This window comes from Orcinus orca, chromosome 15 (assembly GCF_937001465.1).
Source record: "Orcinus orca chromosome 15, mOrcOrc1.1, whole genome shotgun sequence".
In the NCBI taxonomy this organism is placed as follows: domain Eukaryota; kingdom Metazoa; phylum Chordata; class Mammalia; order Artiodactyla; family Delphinidae; genus Orcinus; species Orcinus orca.
Window position 1 is genome coordinate 5,261,571 of NC_064573.1, and position 23,684 is coordinate 5,285,254.

A 23,684-nucleotide genomic window follows, 5' to 3' on the forward strand; every position below is an offset into this window, starting at 1 on the left:
TAATTAAAAATATTTTTATAATTGAAGTTGGAAATTAAGTAATTTGAAAATCTTCAGGGCAGTGTGTATCACAGTGACAACTGTCTGCCCATATAATTAACAAAATATGTTCATACAAAGTAAGATAATAAATAAATAATAATATAATGAAAAATAATTACTTAGAAAGGAAGAACACACGGCCTCATCCATCCTAAAGGATACATCTTGAGCTTGCGGACTTGAGAGCCTCTGACTCATAATATCTTGCTGTCTTTTCTCCCCTAGCTTAGCCACGTAAGTGAGGCACGTGCCCATAAAGCCATAGTGGCTTTTTTGTCAGTTGAATTGCCACAGCTTCATGAAAGGAAATCCTGCAGGGAACACCACAGGAGAATCGACTTATTTAGGTATTGGGTCCTTCTGTGCCCAGGAAGTTTTCACCTTACACATTGTCCCAGACTAATAGTAATTAGGCTGGGACAATATTACCTTGGCTTTGATGCCTAACTATATGTATGTTTGTATATATATATTATATACAGTATAAAGTAAGTTACAGAATAGCATACACTTGTTACAGAGCCTATAGGATGTTATTTTTAAATATTTACAAATATTTATATTCTCCCACTCTAAATCCGCCAATGGAATCTCTTCTGCTTAAGCACAATTCGACATCCCTACAGTGAGCTACAACCCATAGATGGTCTGATACCTGACCACTTCTAGAGTGCATCTCTCTTTTCTCCCCTCTCACAGAATTCCAGGCACACTAATTCTACTGTGCCTAAAAGACTCCAGACAGACTTTTCTACCTCCAGTTCCCTCTGCCTAGAGAATTATTTCCCTAGATACCTACATGATATTCCCTCTCAGTTAATTCTGGTCTCTATTCCAATGTCACCACAGAAAGCATTTTCCTGACCACCCTACCTAAAAGAACATTGTCCATTAGTCGCTATTCATTTAATAAGCGTTCTTCTCCACGATCCTCTTCCCTAACTTAATATTTTATGTGTGTATGTGTGTATCTGTGGATGTATTCACTCATGCGTGTAGGCATGTATGCTTTAAACAGTCTTTCTTATCCACTAAAATATAAAGTCTTTGAAGGCAGGGTACTTGCTTGGTTATTTATGTAGAACATCACATAGAATAATGTGTATATAAGCCCCCCAATATATCTCAAATCAATGAAATTACATAGTGGCAGTGAAAAGTGATAGGGATACTATATACCAGTGTATATTTTTGATGGTGGGAATAGGAGTAATCTTATTCTCTTTTTACTTACTTGCATTTTTAAAATTTTGCAATGATTGTTACTTGGTTAATAAAGGTAAAGGGGGGGGGCAAGGAAAAAAAGTGTCCTTGTAGAACAAACCTGATAGAAATAATAACTACAGTTTACAGAGAGCTGTAGTGCGCCGGGCACCGTTCTAAGTGCTGCACATTCTATAACTCATTTTACCTCCACAACTCTGTGAGATACAAACTGCTGCTGAGCCCCTTTTACAGATGAGGAAGGTGAGTCACAGAAGGTTAATAAGGAGGATAATGAGGCTTTGACCCTTGGCAGGCTGTATTTAGAGCCTGTGTGACTGCCCCCATGCACAGCCCACAAGCAGCAGAGCTTGCAAGACAATTCCCTGCCCCATGTGTGTCCACATTAACACAGAGCATTACAAACAAACCATCTTTTAGACAGAGTTTTCTCTCTCATGATGCAGGGACCCTGTGCCTTGGCATTCTCTAAATTTAACGGTAGAGTTTCAGATGATTGCCGCTGGCGTGCTGGCAGCATGTGAACACTTTGTAGTTTTTTTAAGGGTTTAGAACCTTTCCCAGGTGGGATTTTCTGCAGTTTCGATGGTAATTACATGAAATATGTTATCTTCAGCTGCTTTTTTAAATTCATGGCCATGGATGCAGTTCCAGGCATGAGGGAAAAGGCCAAGGAGACTGGTTCACCTGGGTGAAAATGAAGTTGATTATCCATCCTCTGGTGAATCTAAAAATGCATTGTTAATTTCAACTGTTTATTAAGACAATGGTTCATTTTCAGAACAGAAAGAGATGACATTACTTTGTTCTGAATGATGAGTGTGGCCTAACCCAACCTGTCACCTGACACCTTTTTCTCATCACAGCCAGGTAGGATTAGAATATCTTTAGTTTCAACACCTCATATTAATTTTCTCTTTACAGCTCTCATAATTTGAGTTCCTGGGCCCAGATGCCCCAGTCAAGAATTTTTTTTTTTAATTCATTTACTTCTTTTAGAAATGGAAAGAAAGAAACTCAGCACACACTTCCAGATTGCCAGTGCCCATTGATTGGTTAATATTCACGTGGCACAGTAGCGAGTCCATCTTCATTTGCAGTAAAGGGAATTGGATGTGCCCTCTTTGGAGTGATCTGTGCATAGCCAGAGGATGAGGTTAAAGAAACAAGGTAGCCTTGGTAACAAAGAGGGCCCTAATAATTTCTTTAAAGACTTGTCCAATGTTGGTTTTGAATAAAGATGTGAGACCTCTCTGTTCAGGCCTATTAATGAACAGCATGGAGCTTTAGATAGTCTCAGGAGAAAGACTCCTTTTTTTCCATTATAAAGAGCTACTTTAGAAGAATGTCTGATAATGAGATGCAAAAGACCTTCTACAGAGTCTCTTTTATTACATCCCCCAAATGAAAGTGGCTGCTAGCTATATTACTGCGATTCCTTCCCATTAGGAAGGAAACAATTGTCTGACCATGTCATAAATAGATTTAAGGAGATCCTGTCTATTGCCCCCAATTGGCCCTGGAGTCACAAACACTCACCCCAAATTTGAAAGCACATACTTTTCTAAATTGAGAGTAAAATAAAGTAGATACTCTGAGAAAGTTCTGGAAAGAAGTAGGAAAAAAAAAAGACAGAAAAAAATGGATCACTTCCTACTTTACCTAGCAGCTGCCTCTCAAAAGGAGCTTCCTTTATTTGTTACATTAAAATGGCAATTGCAGTATACCTCTTTCTAAAGCTATAAAAGTAGTTATCCTTGTCAAGAGGGACTTGGAAAGCTAATTTAAAGAAAACTGCCTTGTCCAGGTGTGATCTGGTGATTTGACTCATGAAAGATTTCCGAAAGATAAACAGAAACTCTTTAAGTGCACTTTTCATTTTATTTCAGAGAAAGTGTGTGTGTGTGTGTGTGTGTGTGTGTGTGTGTGTGTGTGTGTGTGTTTACTGTTATTAGTATTGTTGGCTGATCCCTTTTAACACATGAAAAATACAAGACATGCGTTAAAGGAATTGCTTAGCTATAGGTACCTCAATTAGAGAATTCAATCATTTTATTTCCTGCCCCGTAGTTCAAATCAATCTCATTAAGATATTTCATCTCTAAAAAAATGATTTTGATCCACCTAGTGTAATTCCCAGTTCTTTTGACACGTGATTTAGCCTGACTTTCTATGTATTTAAGAGTCTGAGAAAACTAAAGGACTTTGGTGTGGTCTTTATCCAAGAGAAATACAAGCTTCCAAATTTAAGGGAAACTTTTATCTTCTGAAAATGAATCAGAAATTCATGAAAGCAAAAACATTCCTCTAAGGCCAGGCAGAGATAAAAGTCCTCCATGTTATGATTTCTAAACCTGTGAAAGATTATCTTTGTCAAAGGAAGATTGTCCCAGACAAAGTAAACAGGTGTAGACTGAAAAAAGAGCACAACCTGAAAGTTGAGAATTATGTTTTATTTGGTGAACAAAAGTGAGGACTTAAGCCTGGGAGACAGTCTCAGATAGCTCTGAAAGACGGCTCCCAAGAGGCAAAGGAGGAGCCAGCATGTATAGGAGTTTCTGTGACAAAGACCAGGTAGTTGGGAAGAACAAAAGATTACTGTTAATTAAAGAAAACCAGACACTTCCACTTAAGGAATGTAACGCTTTTCTATGTATGGGAAGGTGCAAGAGTCTGAGCTCACTAACATCATTCCTTTGATAGGCACCTCAGCTCTTTGGGGCCAGTATCCTGTGCTTTCTCATCCTGTGTCTCCTCAGGGTGCACTGGGACATGGCGGGTGGGGGAGTGGAGAGGGTAGAGGTGGGGTGGCTGCTACAGCTAGACTGCTAGATAGCGGGCATCCTGTTTCTATTCTGAGTTCCCTCAGGGCTCACCGTTGGGGTGTCTTTAATGGCTGCAACATCCTTTGTTTACTGATACGGCAGGCAACACTTTTTCACTGGTACAGGCAAGGAGGAGTTTATTCAACACTATTGCAATGGGGGAGAGAGGTTGCACTCAACTCCCTGAAACAAAAGATGGGGAGATTAAAAGTGCAAGAGTGAGCTGGTGGAAAATTGCTGTAAGGATAGGGAAGGCCAGGTAGTATTATTAACCACCTTCTTTTGCTGGTTGGGACTTAACAAGGTTATTTTCCTGCCGTCCCACAGAGACTGGGAGATAAGGGCCTTATCTTTCTATGTGATTGTGTTTCAAAGGGATTGCTCCTGGGTCCTTGAGAATGACACTCCTGGTTTATAAAAGGGATGAGAAGCTGGAAGAAGATTTGCATGTCCAAGGGGCAAAGGGATAATTTACAATTGCAAGTTTTCTAAATAAAATGCTCTAAGAAAGGGGAGGTCAGGGGCTAGAATTGGGAAGAAGCCTGTCAGCCTCTGAGTTGTATGTTAGAAAAAAATGTAAAATCTTCAGTCTCAAATGGCAAGTTCTTAGCAGTAATATATGTATTATTTTATTGTCTTCTTATCCATTCAAAACAGAAAAAGCAATTAGTATAGTGAAAAAAGACACAACAGTTGATGACATCTTCAATAAACTAGGAGATAAGTAACCCCAAAATGTGAAGGAGTGATAATTTTGCCTTTTCTAAAATGTCATTTCTTTGGAATCATACAGTATGTAGCCTTTTCAGATTGGCTTGTTCACTAAGCAACATTCAGTTAAGATTCCTCCACATCTTTTCGTGGCTTGATAGCTCACTTGTTTTTAGCACTGAATAATATTTCCTTGTCTGGATGGACCACAGTTCATTGATCCATTCATCTACTGAAGGACAGCTTAGTTGCTTCTAAGTTTTGGTAATTATGAATATAGCTGTTGTAAGCATTCATGTGCAGGTATTGTTATGAACATACGTTTTCAACTTCGGATAAACACCGAAGAATGTTATGACTGGATCTTACGATAAGAATTTGTTTCGTTTTATAAGAAACTGCCAAGCTGTCTTCCAAAGTGGCTGCACCAGTTTGCGTTCCCACCACAATGAATGAGACTTTCTGTTGCTCTACGTCCTCGCTAGCATTTGATTTTGTCAGTTTTCTGGATTTTTGGCCATTGAAATACTTATGTAGTGATATTTTCTTGTTGTTTTAATTTAATTTAGAATAGTGACATCTAATATGGAACATCTTTTCTTATACATAATTTCCATCTGTATATCTTCTTTGGTGGAGTATCTATTTAAGCCATTGGCTTATTTTTTATTCAGGCTGTTTCTTTTCTTATTGCTGAGTTTTAACAATTCTTTTTTCTCTTCTCATTCTCTTGATAATTGTCTTTCACAGAGCAGAAATTTTTAATTTTAGTAAAATGCAATTTGCCATTTGTTTTTTTCAGGGATTTTACCTTTGTTTAAGATGCCATCACCATATCCAAGGTTATCTAAGTTTTGTCCTGTCTTCTAGGAGTTTTATACTTTTGATTTTTACATCTAGGTGTGTGATCCACTTGAGTTAGTTTTTGTGAAGGGTGAAAGGTCTTTACATTTTTTTGTTTATTTGTTTTGCATGTGGATGTCCAGGTTCCAGCAACATTTGTTGAAAAGACTATCTTTGCGCCATTTTATTGCCTTGTTATTGTTACAGATCTCTACTTTAACAAGTTGACTCTAATTATGCCAGTTTATTTCTGGGCCCTCATTCTGTCTCATTGATCTATTTTCTCTTCTTTCACCAATACGGCACCGCCTTTATTACTGTAGCTTCATAGTAAGTCTTGAATTTAAGTAGTGTAAGTCTGCCAACTTTGTTCTTCTCTTTCAATATAATTTTGGCTCTTCTGGGTCTTTGGCCTCTCTCTATATACTCTAGAGTCAGTTTGTGGATATCCACAAAATAGCTTTCTGGGATTTTTGTTGTGTTGAATGTATGGATCAAGTTGGGAAGAACTGACATCTTGACAATATTGAGTCTTGTTATCCATGAACATGGAATATCTCTCCATTTGTTTAATCCTTCCTTGATATCTTTCATCCACAGTTTTATAGTCTTCCTTATAAAGATCTTATATGCATTATGTTAGATTTATACCTAAAATTTAATTTTTAGAATGCTACTGTAAGTGGTAATGCATTTTTAATTTCAAATTCTACTTGTTTATTGTTGATAAGAAAACAATTGATTTTTTTATATTACCCTTGCATCCTGCACATTTCTATAATAATTTATTAGTTCCAAGAATTTTTTGATCACTTCTTTCAGAACCTCTACGTAGGCAATCATGTCATCTGCAAACAAAGACAATTTTATCTCTTCCTACCCAACCCGTATACGTTGTATTTCATTTTCTTGCTCTCTTGCATTATCAAGGACTTCCAGTATGATGTTGAAAATAAGTGGTGAGAGGGGACATCCGTGCCTTTTCCTGTTCTTAGGATTATGCCCTCCAGCAGCTCAGGAGGTAAATGACTGGGCAAGACCTGAATGAGTTTGTGTGGTTGGGAACAGCTCTGTACATTGTTTCAGGGGCCCAGAGTGTTAGAGGTCAAAATTAAAATATGTCTACATAGTCATCAGGAAGAAGTGCTCTCACCAAGAGGCCAGTGGACGTTTTGAGAAGCTGATTCCTTTGCTACTATTTCCATTCCTTTTTATGTCCCCTGGGGTGGTCTTTGACCAGTATCTAGGACCCAGAAAACACAAATGGAACACACAGCCTAGGCAACATAGATAAAATTCACTTTGCCATCTCTCAAAAAATATTCTAAGAAAAATTTTTAAAAGTTTTCCCTTGAAATAACCCATGTTTTGAGGATACTACAGGCTAGAAACAGATGTCATGAATCTAGGGGGAAAGTTGCAGCAAGTGTGTTAAAGGTGAGAAGGACAAATTCAGGTTGCAGGTTTGTTTGAACTTGCCACTGTGTGTGAGAAACGAGCTGGATTTCACAGTGAAACAATGTACTGATGGCCACAACTTGACAGGTGTAAAATTTCTGTAATTATAGGTTAAGGGGTATAGTCTAGTTTTATGAAAATGAGAGAGCTCCTCCTGGGCACTTTCCTGGATTGTTCTTTGACTGCCATTAATTTCTGTTTAGTGTATTTGGAACAAAATTGTGGGGATGTTCTTGGGTATTTATAATCATCATCATGAGTAGAACACCCAGTCTCGTTCGTTCTTTCTCCTAAAAATGTAATTTGTTCTTATGAAATACATAAAAACACTTTTTCCAGGTTTTAAATTTTACACAACAAAATAGTTCAGTAAAACAGTTGAAAGAAAATGAAATTTCCTGACTTTTATCTGAAAAATTTTTCATACTCGAACTCTTATGAAGACTGTACTTGCAACTTTTCTGATTCTTGGTTTATCTCTTCTAGACTTTCCCTTTACTGTACAAAGAAACAAAATAAATGAGACTTCATTCCCCTCACATCACCTTATCTGCTCAAACAGCCCTTCATTTCTCTTTACCAAAGCCATTTTGGGACCTTTTTTGGGGACTAACCTACTATAAGCCATCTCTTTGTCATTTATTTCTAAATTCTCACACTTAGTACTTGTCCTTTATGGTGAATGATTCCTCTGTTTTACAAGATGAATTTATAAGTTGTGCTAAGCTTGCTTTACTTCTAAATATTTTAATGCCACCAAATACACAACATATCACAAACAGGTTATACAGGATTAGTTTCAGGGGATTTTTGCCCCAGAGTTCAAGCCTTAGGAATTTTCAAGCTATTTACCCAAACCAGAGATCTCACAAGTTTTCACCAAAATTTTAGAAGTTTAATTAAAATTTTTAAAAAGTTTTCGATACATGAAACAATGAATAATATAAACATCTCATTATAGATGAAACTGTATCTCCCCCAAATTCATATGTTTAAGCTTCAGCCCCCAACATGACTATATTTAGAGTTGGGCTTTTATGGAAGTGATTAAGGTTAAATAAGATTATAAGTGTAGGTCCCTCATCCCACAGAATTGGTGTTCTTAGATAAGAAGATGAAGAGACACCAGAGCTCTCTCTCGCTCCACGTGAGCTCAGAGGAAACGCCATGTGAGGACACAGGGAGAAGGTGCAAGCCAGGAAGAAGCCCTCATCAGAAATCAAATATGTTGGTCCCTTCATCTTGGACTTTAGCCTCCACAACTGTGAAAAAATAAATTTCTGTTATTTAAGCCACCCAGTCTGTGGTATTTTGCTATGGCAGCCCAAGCAGAATACTGTAAGAGTCAGTAAATACTCTTGAATTATGAAAAGGGAAAGAGGCTATTCTTTTTTACTTCCCAGTAGTGTTGATATTCTAAAAGAAAGAGTGCCCACCCCCAGGGAAATTAATAAAATAAATTCATAAAAATATGCTCAAAACAAATCTGACCTGAAATTCTGAAATATATATATATATGTATCATTTTTGGTTTTCAGCTATCCAATCAAAAGTAAAGGCTGTTAATGATGCTTCTAAAGTCATAAGCAGAGATGTAGCAGTGTTTATGAGGAATGTACTTCTCTCTGAAGTATTCAGCTTACAATTAAATTTAAAAAAATAATTACCTCACTCGTGGTTAAGTTTAACAAATGTCAAGTGTCCACTGTCATCTATTTCCACATGGCGTATTCATGTGGTGTGCACTACGCTCTCAGGCAAGGACATCTGCTTTGTAACCCCTTAGCTCTGCTTTTGTGCTGGAGTTGTAATTGTTGTTTTGTTTTAATACATTAGATTGAGCTCCAGTATAATAACCTGCTTATATTCTTGCCTCTGGATCCATTATCTCTGTAGCCGAGGCAGTTCACTCTCACCTTTTACTTCAGTCCCTACCATCCTCTGACCCTGAGTCTTTATTTGGGTTAGATTAATATAAAGAACACACAACATTTAATTGATCAGCCAAGAATCTATAGCTTTGATGGTGATTTTAGTTTGACTGTAGAAACTGGGCTTGTTTTCTAGATTCCTCCTTTTAAATTCTTTGGGTCAAATAATCTATTAAAAGCAAACAAAATAACTCCCCACTGAAGTCTTCTCCTCTACTTCTGTCCATTCTTCAGATCTGCAATGGTCACACCATGACAGGGGCTCCTAGACTCATGCCTCTGGGCTGGTTTGGGATTATGAGAGGTATTCAGCAGTCTGAGTCCAAAAGATGAAAATTACAACAGAAGAGTAATGTTTTCACAAAGTGTATGTGTACTATTTGTAGGAACACCATGTAGTTCATGATCCTTGCTAATTTTGAAGTAATGTGATTTCTTGTGTTGTTTGATGTGAGAGTAGGTTGCAGGGTGCTTTTTAAAATCACCTCTGGTAAAATTCAAAATAAAATAAAAATTTTGTGATGATGCCCAATATTTGTTTAAATTTTCCTGGACATGCAATCTGTACACTTGGGGATCACTGCGATGGGGCAGTGGGTTTCACATTTCTTTTCTGCCCCACCAAACCTGGGAAAGCACGTCCCCCAACCCTGAGTATGACCACCATGACCCTGAACTTCGTGACCCCTCCTGGGACTGCTACAGAGGCTGTGCTCTTCTATCCGCGCACACAGCTCAGTCCATCCACGCATTCATTTCTTTGGCTATTTCAATCAACAACTATTTGATGGTGACTTTCTTTTTACTATTTTCACTCAATGTATCATGCTTATGCCTCCATGTCAATAACTATAAGTCTAACCAATTGCTTTTACATCATACATGTCTATGATAACTACATCATAAATACGAAATATATTTTTTCAGTCATTGCCCTGAAGTAAATATTTACGTAGTTTCCATTTCTTGTTCTTTGGAAGCTTTTGAAGCAAACATATTTGCTCATATTTATGATCTCTTGGTGCTTTTATTTCTGTAGGTTATCTTCTCCATAGTTGAATTTCTCAACTGGATGTGCAAATTTTTAATCCAAGCAGGAACTGCCAGATTATTTCAGGGGAGAAAAAGTGTTTTCTATGTGGTAGTTGAGGAGACTAAAGTTGAGATAACTTAAGTATTATTAGGATCAACCAATAAGAGGCAGAGACAGGAAAGTAACTGATGTCTCTCTAGCTCCAAAACTGTTGCTCTTTTCAATAAACTGAAGTGACCTTCTCTGAAAGATAAAAGGGTAAAAAAGTTTGCATACACTTATAAGAAGCCAAGAAATTAAAGGAGGAGGAATTTAAAATATTAAAGCCTGACTAGAAAAATAGAATGAAGTAATACACTAAAAATGCATTGATACAGGTTTCCAAAAAAAAAAAAAAGAATGAGTAGTGTCTGTATACAGTTCAGAATCCTAACCTGGAAATGAGTTGTAAATGCATTTATTTAAACACAATAAAATACAAACTGTACTTCCATCCATGTTCTAGATCTAAGTCAAGCTTAAAAGATCATAAGTATAAAATATAAAAATAATGCATAGTAATGAACACATAAAACATAACAGACAAGGGGAAAATAATGATTATGTGTATATAGAATTTGATCATTTTATGTCACAGAATAACTGTCTGGAGTAAGGAAATAATATTACCTTACACAATTTTAAATAACATTCTTGTAGGATGAACATAACTTATTTCATTAGGTTGAAATAATTCAATTTAACATTTTCTAATAAGATAAACTTTCCAGTTTATCTGCTGTACCTGGTCATGTTATGTTCCTTAAATTATTTAGTCTTTTTATATGAACTTACTATACTTAGAAAAACAGAGATCTTAAAATAATTTTGCCATTTAGATTACACATTGTTACTTTGTACAGCTTTGTTCTCATCTTCTCAGTGGCCTTTATGTTTTCTTTCATACCTGCCATTCTTTTGCCTTGAACATGCTCCTCTTCTCCCAGATCCTTTCCTTGAATAATTTCAACACATCCTTTACATCTTACCTTAGATGTCATTTCTTCCAAGAAGTTTTTAATTTGCCCCAACTCTGGGTTAGGTATAGGACCACATCATACTGCAATGCAGCTCTGCATTTATCAGTGCACAGACCCCATCCCCGCTCCCCAACACCAAGCCCTGCAAGGCCAAGGGTGGTGCCTTCACTGTGTGGCCCCCGGCCGCATGCGCCTCACACAGAGCAGCCACCCGGCAGCGATTCCACAAGTGCTGCATATGAGGGGCCAAAATCAATAAAGCTTTTGAAGTGAGAAGGCGCCCCGCTTTTCTAGAAGAGACACTAGAATACCAAACGCACTTTGAAAAGCATCCTGTTGTGCAGGGTTAGCTTCCAGGGATGGATGGAGACCACGAGGAGGGTAAACTCCCCGCGGTCTATCTGATGCTCCACTAACCTCAGTGACGCCTGCGTAACGAGCACTGGTGCCTTTTTCCTCCTCATTTCCCTCTGCCTTTGTGGGCTGATGCCTTTATTTCTCTTTCCTTGCTTTGGTCTTTTCCTCTCCACTGCTTCCTTCTTTAGGCTTACAAGCATATTCATATCTTCTCTACGCCTGAAAACAAATAACTCCCTGGACCACAATTCTCCTCCATTTCTTTACCGAAATCTATCTTAAGAGTAACCTGTTTCTTCCTTCATTCACACACATTCCATTTACTCCTTGAAACACAGAAAGGCAGTATCACTATATAGGTATCTACACCCTAGCGAGGTCAGCTCTCCTGAGCTGCACAGATGTGCACAGGGTGGAGGGCAGGCAGGGAAGGCTTTACCCGGACACCCCGTATCTTCTCCCTCCTTGGTTTTCAGTCCCTGACTTTAACTTGGGACGGATGATCCGCTTTTTCTACTTTACAGATTTTCATATCTGACTCTCAAGAATCTTGGATCATTGGCAACAGGCAGGAATTCCTAACTTTAATTTTCTTATTTATTATCATACTGACCACTTCAACTGAATCTTGTCTCTTTGATGTTGGACGTTTTCTGAAGTTGTATCAGCCCCCACTTATATTAATATCTGTATCACTTAGAATTTTGTGAAGGCAAGCAACAGAAACTAAATCTGACAAGCTTAAGTAAAAGAGAAAGATATTGGAAGAAAATGAGATCGCTTAGCATATCAAAGGAGAAGGCCTCAGAAAAAGAGATGGCTTTAGGACTTCCCTCGTGGTGCAGTGGTTAAGAATTTGCCTGCAAATGCAGGGGACATGGGTTCGATCCCTGGTCCAAGAAGATCCCACATGCCGCGGAGCAACTAAGCCCATGAGCCACAACTACTGAGCCCATGTGCCGCAACTACTGAAGCCCGTGCGCCTAGAGCCTGTGCTTCACAACAGGAGAAGCCACTGCAATGAGAAGCCCACTCACCACAACAAAGAGTAGGCCCCGCTCGCTGCAACTAGAGAAAGCATGCGTGCAGCAACGAAGACCCAATGCAGCCAAAAATAAATAAAATAAATAAAATTTAAAAAAAAATAAAGAGAAGAGATAGCTTTAAGGGGAAAGCAGCTAAAATGATGAGGCAATCTCCACATGAAATCTTTTTAAGGGTGAATCTTCTCCAATCATTTTGATCCCTTTGACTCAAGAATCACATTTCAGAGAGATTCTGATTGGTCAGATTTTGGTACCTCTCCATCACTTAACACCTCCATCCCTCGTACCACCAGCAGTTACACTGAAGAAACATTAGTTATGTCCCTAAAGAAAGAGGATTGGACTCTGATTAGGCAAAGGCACCAACATTTATCCAAAGGCACCAACGTTTATCACAACAACATTTATCGTTATTCACTTCAAGTGAAATAAGTCAGACAGAGAAAGACAAATGCTGTATGGTCCCACTTATATGTATGTAGAATCTGAAAAAGCAAACTCATGGAAGTAGAATGTAGAATGGTGGTTTCCAGGGGCTGGGGAGTAGGGAAAATGGGGACATGAAGGTCAAGGGTACAGACTTCCAGTTATAAGATGAATAAGACCTGGAGATATAATGTACAGCATGGTGACGACAGTCTAAAACACTGTATTATGTACTTGACAGTTGCTATGAGAACAGAGCGTAAATGTTCTCACCATAACAACCACCACAAAATGGTAATTGTATCAGGTGAAGGATGTATTAACTAACTTTATTGTGGTAAACACTTTCCAAGGTCTACAGTATCAAATCATCACACTGTACATCTTAGACTTATGCCATGTTACTTGTCAATACCTCAGTGAAGCCGGAAGAAAAGCACTTTATTTACCTCCTAACTATCAAATCCTGTGGCTTCTTATTCTTCATTCCTTTAAAATTTTTCATAGTGCTTTTCACTTTGTTGTGCATGTGAATACACACTTCTGATGTCCTGCTCATTCTTCTTCTAACTCAATTTTGCCCTGTTTCTCTCTCCTTTGATTTTCTTCCCCATCACTACCACTTATCTCATTTATCCCCATTGTTTCATCTTGTATCTTAATAAACATGATACCCAAATTCTGTTTCCAGTCTTCACCTCTGTCTCGAGTGTCTAACTAACATGGCTTTTTGCTGCACATTTCCATGTGGATATGTGAGTATTAGACATATAAAATGCTCAAATCTGAATTTATCGTCCATGCCTATGTCTTAGTGGACTTAATGCAATAATACAAGTTGCAAGCTAGAGAGTTAAAATCATAGACTCTTTCCCACCCCTCATCCTATCCACCATTCCTGATATAAGTTTTGTGAATCTCTCTTATCATGTCTATAGCGCCTTTGAACAAATTCCAGCTCTTGCAGTTTGATTGGAACCATTGAATTGTCACACCAACTCTCAGAGCTTTGATCATCTTCCTGCTGTCATTACTGTGATTTTGCTAAGACACAGTCCTGTCCCAGGTACTCACTGTTACCAAGTCTTCAATGGCTCCACGTTGCCTTAGATTCCAAATATCTGGACATGGCCTTATAAACCTTTTTATCATCTATTTATTGTCTACTTACATTCCCCGCTACATTTTGTCATTAGTATTTATGTTGGACATCATGCAGAAAGGCTTTGCAATTTCTTTCATGGCTCTGTCTCACCTTGTGATGGCTGATGTTTGCTTTTTAAAAGTTTACTTGCATCTTAATGTCTACTTTCCTATAAAATTTCAGCATACCTTTTGTGACCAAAGAAATCCATATTTTTGATAAAATACTGAGTTGATTCATATGATCAGTTCATTTAAAAACCACTGCAGTAAAAGTCATTTTGTAGCAAAAATGCAGCACACATATGAGGGTCTTTTTTTGTTGTTATCACCTTCTGATAAATTAGTAAGTTTCTTTAGGGCTAGAACAGGATGTTCTTATCTGTTGTTTTATCCCTAACTTATTAAAAGCACAGTCCCCTACATATGTTAGATATTAAATAATTATGTACTTAATAGAGTCAGACTGTGGGTACATATATACATAACTGAGTCCAGAAACAACAGTTGGAGCTCAGATTTTCAAATATTTAAGTAAAACATACAGTGTAGCCTCAAATATCTGGGGTTGAATTTACAAGGATTTACTTAATCTTCAGATTTTCATCAATTTCAAGATTTGCCTCCTCCCTCCTTTAACAATATTCTTTGCCTTAAACTGTAGAGTCTTTGATCCACATACTCAAGATGACCTACTTCTTTAATCATTCCTTATAAGCCCAGACTTCTGTTACTTCTCAGTTTTCTTGTAACACCTCTTTCAAGTCAAATCTCACTTTATGTCCTCATTACAACTGTTTCCCCAGCTGTTACCAAATCATCCAATCTGCGTAGTTTAATTTGTAAAGTTTTTTCTTTAATCGTCTAGTGTGACCATCCTCAAAGTTGTTTCTAAAATTCACACAAAATACAACAAAGGGCACTGTAAATTGGGTGCAAATTAATTGAGTTATGAAACTAGTTAAATATATTTTAATGAACTACAAATAATACAACTGAATAGAATTAAAGCAAGTAGATTGGAAATTAAATAAATGTTACTTTCAGGTTGATCTTCCCACTTGACCGGGGTCACGTGGCTGTGCTTTAGTAGTCACAGGCAATGGGCATCTGTGTGTTCAAAGGATGACTTCCTTTTCCAAGAGTCTTTTTAGTCACTCCAAATGAAGCTAGTGCTACAGAGCCCTTGCGACATGATCTAGTTTAGAACACAATATTCTGCTTTAATTTTCTTTCTCTATAATCCTGGGTACATCTGTTAATCAACAAATGTTTATTATCTACTATGTGTCACATACCATTGCAATGTTAGAGAAACAAAGTTTTTGCCCTTGCAAAGGTCTCAATATAAGGGGTGATATAGCAATGAAAACACTAATTAAAATGCAGTGATATTATTGATGAAAGAGAAAGTCTAAAGGTATGCACCTGAAAAAAATCCTCATTTTAATTGAGTGATTCATTTTATAAAGAATTTCCACAAAAAGTATCTTACTTAATATTACAGTGGGCATTGCTTTCATCACTTGCTTACAGATGAAGGAATGAACATTTAGAGCAATTAAGTGGCTTCCGAGGTTATATACCTAGTGAATGCAAAAGCTGTGATATAATTACCCAGCTGTTGAATCTAAGTCCAACAAGCTTTTTACGTGCACAGCAGAGGTGTTGTGCACTCAGAAATATTACTTGGTGGACTGATTTCCTAGACTTCCAGGCACAGGAAAGAGTTCCTTTGATCTACACGTGCACGCGCAAGCATGTATTCACAGCACACAGGGGCACACGCACACGTGCCACATCCCCGGGAGTATGACTTCTAATAAGGACGAAAACTGGAGTTGGGAAGTTTAAACTCAAGATGTTGGGAAAATGTGGAATTAAAAGGAAATGATTAAACTTTCTTTACCAGTAGGCTCATGGATTTAAAAAATCATTTACTCTGATAAGCACAAAGTTTATCTCACCAGGACCTGTGGAGCAAGCTTGCAAGGAAAAGTCCTTGTCAAGAAGAGAAAACAAGCAAATTCACTGCATTATATTGTCATAAATTTTGCTAATAGATAGGAGATAGAGGCGATCTCTCTTGCAAGGAGATAGAGGATGAGGGAAACTGTCTTAATCTGTTGAAGAAGTAGAGGAAGTGAGAGGCAAGATTTTGTCACTTCAGACGACACAAAGATTGTCAGTTGCCATGTTCCCCTTCCTGCTGCCCGTGAGAGCTCAAGCTCTGAGTAGTTGGTGGAAGCACATCAGTCATAACTCACGTGGAAGTTAAAGCCTGGATCCCGGAGATGCATCACTTTCGTACCTGTTACTTATTATTTTCTTTTCCTTAGGAGTCACTGGCTGGTGGTCACTGCTACTCAACAGCATCCCAAAGCGAGAGGCACTCTCAGTAATCTGACAGTAAAATCAAACTGATTTCTCAGAGCTAAAGCCTTTAGCTAGTTAATATATTTTTCACTTTTCAACCAGTTGTTCAGCTGTCAAAATCACTTGAATGTATTTTTGGCTCAGTTAACACATGTTACGGAACCAGACACAGTGCACCAAAAAATGTTATTTTTCTTTCTGAGTAGGTTTTCCTGGCTGGCTTCCTTTTGTTCGCTGGGGAGGAAATAATTACTCATCCACCAGTTCCTTTGATGAGTTCAGAAGACATGCATTGTAACCCCAGTTTCTATTACAGATCGAGACAACTCTTATTTATTACCTTTGTAGGTCAAGGCACAGTTCTGCATGATGGGGAAGTTAAGTCGGTACTTAAATTGCTTCCTGTAAATAACACTCATTAACCATGGTGACCTGAGAACACTTTCACTTTAAGATGGTGCCTAGTGAGGAGAGTCCTTATATTAATCCTGCTGCGGCTCCAGCTTCCCTTTGCTTTTTACTCAGCGAGATAACCCTTTGGTTCCCTCACACATAAAAGAAGAGCTCTTTCAACTTCTTCCACGTTCACTCACTTTTTATCTCTGAAACTGAATACTTGATATTTACATTAAAATACGAAAGAGGAAATCATCAAGAAATTTGATTTTGGTATTCTGAGGAACCATGTAAAGTAGCCCTGGAAATTGACTTCACTTTTTCCAAAAGTCCACAGTGAGGTAACATTCTTGGTGACAAATCAACAAAATATCTCAGTAACACACTGCTGAAAGAAAGAGTGTACTTTTGGACTTTTCATAATATAAATACAGTTCGATTTCTAAAGCATCCTGAGAAAATATCTAAATGCTAGTAATTTATTTTCATAATACTAAAACTTACCCTATGTAAACATGCATTTTTTTAATTAGCTAAAAGGATGAATTTTAAGAGCAGAGCAATATTACAAATTCTTTATCAAAGACAAAAAAATAAGAGTCTTTGTCTTTGTAAACCCTCTCAACACTGACTTTCTTTTTGTGTACTACAACGAAATGCAGCTAATAGGAAGCTGATCTGGAAGTCAAAATGCTTGAGATTGGTACAAAAGAATACTGTAAGTGAAAACTGAAATTGCAGTAACACCAATTTTTAACTGCCACTGTCATTTCTAATCTCTTTCTGAGAATAACAGGTACAGCCAGGTGTGATTGTTACAGACAGGAAAAATACAGATATACCTGTTTGTTTATGTTAAGACCAACTTTACAAGAATGTACATCTCTTTATTTTCCAGTTCTCCCAAAAATTATCATTTGAGTGAAGCTAAAAGAATGTCCTAGACCTATGTATGTGTCCTAACACAACTTTCATTTGTTACATTTGAAAACATACTGCATCAGCACCAATCACTAGATATCAGTGAGTCACACAGTCCTAGAATTCTGATGTAACTCCTGGCTTGGCAGAAGGAACAGGAGTTGCTGCCGAGACCGTAGTGAGAGTTCTTCCTGGGAGTGGTTTTGCTGTGATTAGCTATGTTGAAGGGCAAAAATACATGTCTAAAGTGAGCATGATCTGAGGACTACTAAATGGAAGAGGTGGACGGCATATGCTACATCTCTAGAGACACTGAAATCCCCAGATTACCAACATACATGAAATTTCCTCTATGATAGCTTCTCTTTGGACTAAGCCACTATCCTTGATGTCTGGAAAGATCAAATGCTCATCCTGCAAGTAGGTATAGACTAGAAATCATATTCTAAGTGTCTGGTAAACATAAGTACTCATCCATATGGCCCCAATCTTCACAGGTTTACAGTCTAGCACAGGAGACAGAACTACAGCATTTGAAATGATCTGAGGACAATTAAACGTTACACTGTGTGAAATTCCCTACTGGAAAGAGTTAAGACACACGAAATACCATTCCACCCTCAAGTAAGCAAAGGGGACTGCGTTGTTAAATAATATGTAGGATGTACACAATTCCAGGAAAAAGACGTAACAGTGGGAGGAAAATAATGAAATAAACACAGATGGGATGAAAGAAAGCGGGCAGGTCTACCTCATTAGAATGGAGTTTAGGAGTTAAGCATGCTTTAAAAAAATAGGGAGGGACCAGCCGTATTCGAAGGTGATGCAGAACACTTATGTCGCCACCGGGGATGATTTTAGATCTTTAAGCCATCGTGTTTTGGCAAATTGTCTAGCAGGGACGTGAAGAAGGATAGGAAAGGGCATTACTCACAGTCAGGGTAACAAGTTAGGTACCTTACAGTAATCCATGGACCTGATTCTTATTTTCATTGTCTGGAAACTAAAATAGTGTCTGCTTCATAAGAGCTTCTAAATAACATTTTTTCTTTTGAATTGATATTGAATGCACTTGTCCTTCCTGACTCACTGGAATTTTGAAAGAAGCAAATTGAAAATGCTTTCCAATCAGAAAGCAGAATCCAAATATGAGGTGTTAACTGTATGAGAAGAAGAATGAGAAGACCAGATGCGGAAAAAGTGAAAGGCACCTCCAAGATTTAAAAACTGGGAGTAGAAAAAGCACGTGTCCTTGCAAAGTAGTACAAAGAGGAAGTTTTTAGAAGAATACTGAGTATATTCCTGAATTATTTAAATCTCATGTGAAGATGCTTTAAGGAGTGAAGTTTACATAAGAGATCGGAATATAAATGCAGATGGCAATAATAGCTGATGTTCATTGTCTGAGATAAGCCAAATAGCATGACAACCATATTATGTTAATAATGTCATGTGGTTCTCCCACAACTCTCCAAGGTAGACATTATTTATTATCAGCATCTCCCGTAAGTGGGGATGTGCTGATGATAAATTTCACAGCAGCCCTGAGTGGTGACCTCAGGATTCATAACTAGCCAGTTTGATTCAGAGCCTACACATATGTCTCTCCATGCAAAATAATCGATGATTAAAAGAGTAGAAGGATTAGGTTTGACATAAATATGCTACCGTGTGTAAAATAGAGAGCTAGTGGGAACCTGCTGTTTAGCACAGGGAGCTCAGCTCGGTGCTCTGTGATGACCTAGAGGGTGGGATGGGGAGGTGGGAGGGAGGTCCCTGAGGGAAGGGATATATGTATACATGTAGCCGATTCACTTCATTTACAGCAGACACTAACACAACACTGTAAAGCAATTTTACTCCAATTAAAAAAAAAAAGAGTAGAAGGATTCAATTTACTGAGTTAGTTCGCTGCAGGACTGGAAACAGGGCCTCTGTACTCACCCATTATTTAGGTCCTTGAAGATGAAAAATCAGAAGTTAGAGAAGGGATGCTCAGGGAAGAGGAAGGAAAACAATGGAAGTGCAATGCCTTGAAAACCTAAATGTCCTTTTGATAATTATAGCCTGCTTGTGTGTAAGCTCACTGACTAATGTACAGATCAGCTTTTTGGAAAGTAAAGGTAGACCTAGGGAATTGGGAGATGGGACGAGTAGGTTCTAATGTGTATGTGGGTTGTACACATCACAGATTTTCAATTAGGGCACTTTTGCCAACCATGAAACATTTGGCAGTGCATGTAATTTTGGGTTGTCACAACTGGGTCAAGGGAGCTCCCAGCAGCCAGTGGGTAGAAGCCAAGGATGCTGCTGAACGTTCTGCAGTACATAGGACAACCCCTGCCATAAAGTGTTATCCGGCCCAAGGCCAGGCTGAGAAACCCTGCTGGGGATGCATCTGGAGTATAGATCACAGAGCAAACGCACAGCAAAAGTGGAAGGAGGGCCCTGGACATTCAGGAAAAGGACTTGGAGTGTGAGGACCACGAAGCTCCAAATCTAACGTGGTGTCTGTGTCAGACTTATCTTGGGTACCTCCAGAGCTTCTTTTGGCCACACCTCTCTCCCTGGCCCTTGTTCACCTTGCTCAGCCTTAACTGGTGCTAAAACTGACCAACTTTGCTCAGCCCCTGTAGCTCCATTACCTGAGGCTGGGCAGCTTCTTTGCCAAGTCCCTAGCTCATCTTCCCACACCCTCATTGGATTAAGGCCCACCTTAGAGGACAGCATCACCATTCTCAAGATGCTACTGACGGCAGCACAGGTGTATTTGCTGGGCACACAGCAGGTGCCTCACCAACTGGGGGCCAACATGGTGACATATGACCCTGCATTTGCTTCCCAACTTTCCTGGCCTCATTTCGCTCCCTCTGGCTACCCTGGGGTTGTGCATCCCAGTAAAGTATTAGTAAAAAGTCTTGCCTCAGGCTATTTTCTAGGGATCCAGGCTAAGAAAATTATCTTCAAATATACCAATGGCTTTGCAGGGTATAGAATATGTTTTACATTACAAGATTAGAATTTGTCGGCAGAATTTGTTAATATATGCTGACTCATTCTTCACATTTTAAAGGTCATGTGAACTAGTAAAAATAGCAAAATTAGCAATTTGAGATGCTACGTCACCCAGCAAACATAGATTTGTTGTATTAGAATTCAAGCAGTGTTAGAAAGAATTGGGAAAAATGGTGGAGCTTATCTGTCCTAATGACCAACTAAAGCAGCCTTAAAATGTTATTTGAAGAATACAGACTGCAAAAAAACAAAAAACAAACAAAAAACCCTATATATTACTTTCTTAAATAGATTCTTAAAACCTTCCAAAGGAAAGTATTTTGCTGAAGCCACTAACTAAGCTAGAGCAAAGCTGTAGGAAATAATAATACAGCTCTACCATATGGACTGGTTACATTAATTTCTTACTAGAAACACAGTAAGTGGCTACATTAAAATATTTTCGATATGTATTCTTTCTTATATAGTAAATAGAAAAACGTCCTAACACTTTTCCCTAACCCTAACCCTAGAGTATTCAAATAGTTGCTATTGACTCCTCTGCTGGCCCAATGCCTTTGATGTTCCAGTCCCTTATTCTCATTTCGCTGTCTGGACTGAGACGGCTATTGCCTAACCTCAGACATGGTTATTTTTCCATCTGTCCTCAGAGAAAATTTGGATAAATCAATTTAGCTCTGATGTAGAAGCATGCCCCCTGGGATTATTGAAGAGTAATATATTTTCTAATCAGAGAATAAATATATCATATTTTTCCCAAGTGACAAAGCTACATGGAGCATTTGCATTGCAAGAGCAAGATTGTTGTCATATGAAATGTTATCTATCAATATTCATAGAATAAATGTTGAATATTCATTTAAGCCATTTGAGAAAACGTGTATTTTCCTGAGGAATCCATTGTTCATCTTTACTGTTATGCTACAGCTAACGTGAAGGGAACATAGCTACTGATGTTAGGACAACTATGGTAGTTAATATTCCATCCAAGAGGGTGCGTATGTGCAGAAAAAGTGATTCCTTTAAGTTAATTTTGGCCAATTGCTACACAGAGTTAAAAAAAAAACAACCTGCATGATTGTCCTATCTAGACTATCACTGGGTTTCTATATGGAAGCATGCATTGTTAATATGACTTATTGTGTTATCAATTATTTCAAAGCATATTAGAGAACATTGGGTCCCAGAAATGCTTCCTTTTACCCTTGGTTGAAATACTGAAAACTCCTAACATGAGCTTTTTATTTGTATTTTAACATTCTCTGCTAATTCAGATGGAGAAAGAAGCAAAGTTCTTAGCTATAGGTAGGAAAATGCTTCTTCTTGTATTTATGACATTGAATCCAGATAACAGAGTTAATCCTTAACCTGAATCATGACAGGTGCTGTGGAATTAGTTTTTCAAACTTTCATATATTATACCCTCCCCAAAACTGTAGTTGCAGTAAAAATAAAAAAAATAATAATAATAATGCTTGCTACTTCTAAAATATTGATGACAGTTACCATAAGATTATGTATGAAGTCTCTTGAAACTTCAGAGCATAAAACAGGATAAACATGGGATATTACTATTAGAGATTTTCCTTAATGGAATATTCAAGAAGTTGGTGGTAACTTAGGAGAGTCTGTTCATTGTGTCATTTTTTCACTGACAGTATTTATAAGCATAGACCTAGAAAGAAACGATGGTTATATATTTTAGTTTTCTATCTAAACTATCACTAGTCAATATGGCTTCTGACCTGCCAGAATCATTCTAAATACATTCTAAATCATTCTAAATTTTTAATTTTCAACATTATTTCTTAAACTAATCAGATAGAATATTTTGTATGGTTGTTTTCCATTATAAACGGGTTTAGACATATATTGATACATATCACAGATATTATTTCTTCTTTTAATTTTCAGTTATCAATATCGATGCCTTAATATACTTTAGGAAATACAATAAATTTGGTTGATAAACATAACCCTTCTATTTTGCATTTAAATTTGTATGATTTTCTTGAGAGCAATTCTTTTTTCCGTGTAAGCCTCCTATGCCTTTTTTAAAATATTACATATAGTTTATATGACTTCTGATTTAAAACGCAAGCAAAATTTTTCATCTCACATCACATTCATAGCCCCATTATTTTTCAGAGCCAGCAGTCTCTTTTTCATAGATTAATGTAAAGCAAAAATCTACCAAGCAAAACAGTTCAGTGATTAAATCGCAGAAAACTCAAGTAATCAAAATACTCAGAGACTCCAGACTAACTTAGGAAGAACTGCACATTAAATGATGCTTATCATTAAGACCCTGCTTTCCTCATTCTGCCTTCTTTATCTTTCGCCATGAGACTGAATGATTGGTACTCAGTGAGCTCCTCCTCTTTCACAACCAAGCTCTGAAATAATCACAGCCCTTTCATCTAAATCTCTCCGTAACCCGCACTTACGATACGAAAGGCATGGCAATCGATACCATCACAATGGTAGTTCCGTTGTCAAAGGTGCCAAAGTCTTAAGTTAAAAAGAACTTTGAGAAATCACACGGAAAAAGAAAAATTATTTTTGCTCTACAGCTGTTTTTCATTTTGTTGAATTACAGCTCTTCCAATTTCTCCATGCAAGAAAGTAAATTGTCCCTGAATCAATTTAAGACTTTATATGGAGGATAGCACAGTTAATTTTCTAAAAATATTGACTAAACTTGAAAATTTAAGGAAAATGGAATAAAAGTGTCCGAGTCTGAGATATTTAACCAAAAGCAGGAGGCAAAAGAATGCAAAACAGCAATTATTTTAATATAGAAGAATATCTCTATTTTTCAGTTTTTCACTCAGTGTGATTTTGCAAACATGGATTTTCTATTTATTTCAACAAATGAACTTTCGGGTAGAAAATAATAATCTTTAAAATGTCTTCAA